This window comes from Xylocopa sonorina, chromosome 1 (genome assembly GCF_050948175.1).
Source record: "Xylocopa sonorina isolate GNS202 chromosome 1, iyXylSono1_principal, whole genome shotgun sequence".
Taxonomy (NCBI): domain Eukaryota; kingdom Metazoa; phylum Arthropoda; class Insecta; order Hymenoptera; family Apidae; genus Xylocopa; species Xylocopa sonorina.
Window position 1 is genome coordinate 10,542,836 of NC_135193.1, and position 4,222 is coordinate 10,547,057.

Genomic DNA, 4,222 nt, shown 5'->3' on the forward strand with positions numbered 1-4,222 from the left:
TCTTGGCCTTAACTAAGCCTGGCTCCATTGTCCACGCTGCGTCGATGGTAGCACGGGCGTAAACTTGTAAAGTAGCCTTTCTAATTTACCTTTTTCGAGCAATGAAGCGTCTGCGAGCCAGACTTTTGCGCGACCGAGTTGGACTCGCAGTTCATGACGGTCCAGCGGTCCGTTGGGGTAACTCTCGAACGCACATAACAGGACTTTTCCATTCATCCACCAGTCGAAACGGTACGAACGGTGGTCATTGTTAGTCGAAACGCGCACAAAGTCAATGGAAAGTGCTCTGCGTCTCGCGTGCACGTCGCTCGGTGCGCGAACGCCGGTGCCAAAAACGATCAGGTACGTATAAATTATCGTCGAGGAAAATTCGTGTCCCAAATTAGCGCTAAAAGCTACGTGTCCCTCAAACGTCCAGACTCATTCACCACGCGAAGACTTGGAATAGTTTCGATCTACGCTCCACGATCCACTCCGTTGGATTCTACTTTTAGTTTCCAGCAACTTCATCGCGGCGATTTTCCCCAGTCTCTAATGACAGAACTTTACTCGTCATTTGCTTTTCGACGCTCGGCAGCGAACACGTTGCCTTTTACGCTGGATAGAATTTAAAGCTGGCCTCCGAGCCCAGCCTCCGACTCCACCCCGAGGCTTCCGGCGGGTAACAGAGGCGCACATACGCGCGCAGATCAAGGGAATGTAACCGTCGGGATTGGGTTTGTGGGCGTTTCGAGCTTACATCAACGGTGATTAATTTTGGAAGATTAGCAAACGCGCCCGTTGGAATTAAGGGGGAAAATGGTATTTCGAATCGCTGTGTCGGCATTAGATCGCGTTAATTAGCCAAGGTCTGTGAAAGGGAAGAGAGATGAGGAGAGAGAGAGAGAGAGAGGCAGGCGGATGAAACTCGAGGGGGATACTCGAGGGTGGCATAAGTCCTGCGGATTGGCTGAGCCTTTAACATGCTTTTAACCTGGAGTTACATACATTCCCGATTAAAAGGAGAGTACTTACGAGTTCCAAGAACTGCGCGGGGGCCTCTCGAAACGGTGTACTTTCTTGGCACGTTCTCATACGCGGGCTTTCATGCGAATGTTACGACTATTGCAGTCTGGGGAGTTTCAAGCGAGAATTAGCTCGACGCGATTAAGCGAACGCCCCTCGGATCGAGATTATCGTTAGCGCCAAGTGATTTAGATACGGCCACGATCGCCCGTGGAAAACTTTCCACTTACCCGTGGTGCGGTTCTTAATCCTGATGCCTCGTATTATCGCGAGACAATGAAGAGACGAGTGTTGCAATTTATATCGGATAGATTTTTGCCTTTGATATAGATTGCCGAATAGATTACTTGACTTTGATAATCAATAAAGTCTCGTGGATATCTTTGAATTCAGTTTTCGGGATGAAGATGGTAGTCGAGTAATAAAATCAGCAGTCGCGGATGATCGTATTATTGACCATCGCTACTGACACGCTCGCTCGATCCATTCTCTACGATATTTCTAAAACTTCCCTAATGTATCCGCGAGCGTCCAAAATATAATTAACTCGAAAGCCGTACAGCGATAATTCAGCGGGGAACTATTTTCCTATTTCACGGGAAACTTTTACTATAATATCGTCAGCATAAACAATTAGTTCCTCTGGATTCCCTGACAGACTCGGCGAGTTCATTATAAATGCGCGCCATAAACACTCAACTATTGCCTTAATTACGCGAAATTGCGACAAAGTGAACATCCGGGGCGACGCGCGCGATAACATTCCCTATTTAATCAGGGGATTTCACGTGTCGCTACACGGTGGATGGAATCGTTTTAAACGGGCGCGCACATACAGGCTGGCATCGGGGGGAGGGAGTGGATGGAAGTGGTCGAAGATCGATAGAACTGTCGAACGATCGGTGTTCGGGATAAAAGTTTGCGGAGACGAGGGTAAGACTTGCCCGTATATAGCCCAGGCGTTCTTATTTCTGTCGAAAGCCGGACGTACATACTTCGGGTCGGATGGATTTTCAGTGCATTAAAGATGGAGGCAATATCGGCGATGGGATTATCTTTGGACGGGCGATATCACAGAACGAAAATACTCCGGTTGCAGTCGAACTGAGCGAACGGGGTACGTCGCAGGGCCGTGTCCCGGGGATTAAGCGAGAATTACCTTGGATTCCGGCTCTCGAATTCCGTCCACTTAATCCTGTTTCTGTCGGTCCGCGTATATGCGCGCAATTTGAATGCCATTTTCTTGTCCGTAATTCTTTCCCCGGTTAATCTTAATTTCGTTGTTAATCGCGTCGTTACGCGGGAGATGGGAGTTGGAAACTGGAAGTACAGTCGCGACCCCGTACTCACGCGCCGCGTAATTGGTACGGGAGGAGTTGACGTATGGGGCTGCTGTATCATACGCGAATTTTCCTAGAGTCGCTATTCAACTTGCTCGCAACGTCACGAGTGAATCGTCCATGAAACTTCGAAGCATTCCAATTACACTGTATCTTTTCCTTTGGGGTATCAATTGGATCGCGTGATGTACATTTATTCTGGTTCTTTTTTTTTGTTCTTCTATTTTGGTAGAATCGATGCGAGAGAAAGCGATGCGATATAAAACGCGGCAATTCTTAGCGGCGATTAAAAGGATCCCGCGATTAACCGGCTCGGTTTCACGACGCACTCCGCGAATACTCCACTCTGACGGATGTTTTTATTTCCAGATGAGGCTGCGCTGAAACGGGAACGTGCTCCGGGGATGCGGGAAATCGCCGGCCCATTGGAGTTCCATCCGGCGAAGGCAAGCGTTGCCGTGCAGGTAGCGTAAAACGGAGCGTATCCGGGCAACGGGTGTTTCAGAAACCCGTAAGGGGGAACGCCGTGCGATCCTCGAGCACTCCGCTGGAGGGATAATGAAACAGCTGGATCGTCTTTAAACCCCGTTCGATCATGGTGAACGGGGCGAACTTCCACCGAAGAACCTTCGAATAAATATGAAGAACAAGGAGATACCCGTGGTTTCACGAGCCACTGGTTCCGCGGCGAGGTGAAGAGGTCGCGCGGAGTAGAGGGAACCCTTCATTACCGCATTTCGCGCGAAACGAGCGTGTTCGCGGTTGTCTTAATCCCGGATCGACCCATGCAAACCTCGAAACGGCACGGGTGAGAGCGAGCCGGCGAATAGCATTAAGCCGTTCAATGTGGCCGTCGTGAGCGCACGGTAACGATAACCGATCGAACGAGATAGTATCGGGACTCACCTCGTGGTCTGGCCTGATCGTTTCGCGGGAAAATAACCGTTCGAATCGATCGCCCTCAGAAAACACCGGGAAGTCTATCGCGAAGAAACCGGCCGGCACTGAAGGTACACGCGGGAAAGGGTCTTCAGCGTTCGTGTTCGATCGAGCTCGAACGAATATCTCATCGGACAGCTCATTTTCCTTTATCTTAACCGATTTCCATTCGACGGACGAGCGTCTCCTCGGTTCGCTATCGCGGTGGCGCTTGGTACGCGCGAAAATATAAAGAGGCCAGCTCTCGTGGGGTGGAGCACAGAGGGGTCGAAGAGCGAGAGGGAGGCAGCCAGAGGAGAGGAAGCGCGATATACTCGCAGGTACGGCCGGTATAATCTCGTAAAACCTGCAGAAGAGAGTCCATCTACGCGCGCGGTAAAGCCGTCGACGACGTTCCAACGCTGGGAATTGGTACACTGCACGTTCGTGCATCGGCCACTTTCGACAGTTGCCCAACTGTATTCCGCGCGATAGGCGAGAGGGACGCCTCCTGAAAGAACTATCGGCCATCTCGGCGAGTTTCCTCGGACCGCCGAGAGCAGCTCAGAAAAGATCCTGTAAAGTGGTCACGTCGCGTTCCTGGTGAACACGGTGGCCCCTTTTCGGTCGACTCTATGCGAACCGAGAAAAGAAGCTATTTTGTATGAACGTTACTGCTCATCGAGAATTACCGGATCGTACAGTCGGAACGGTGGTCAGAGCGATCGATGAAAAGACTATCGTCGATCTCGGGCCGATAAAGTTATCATCTATAGACGCGACACACGTGCATATTCTTCGTTGCAATTAATTATCGTTAACTCCCTTTTTGATTATCAAAGCATCGTCTACTTAATGGAAATGTAGCAAAAATTGTCAGCAAATTTTATACGAAAGAATTACATAATCTCAAGTATACTTCACGGGACGCGTAACGATTAAGATTGTCGGTAAAGAAA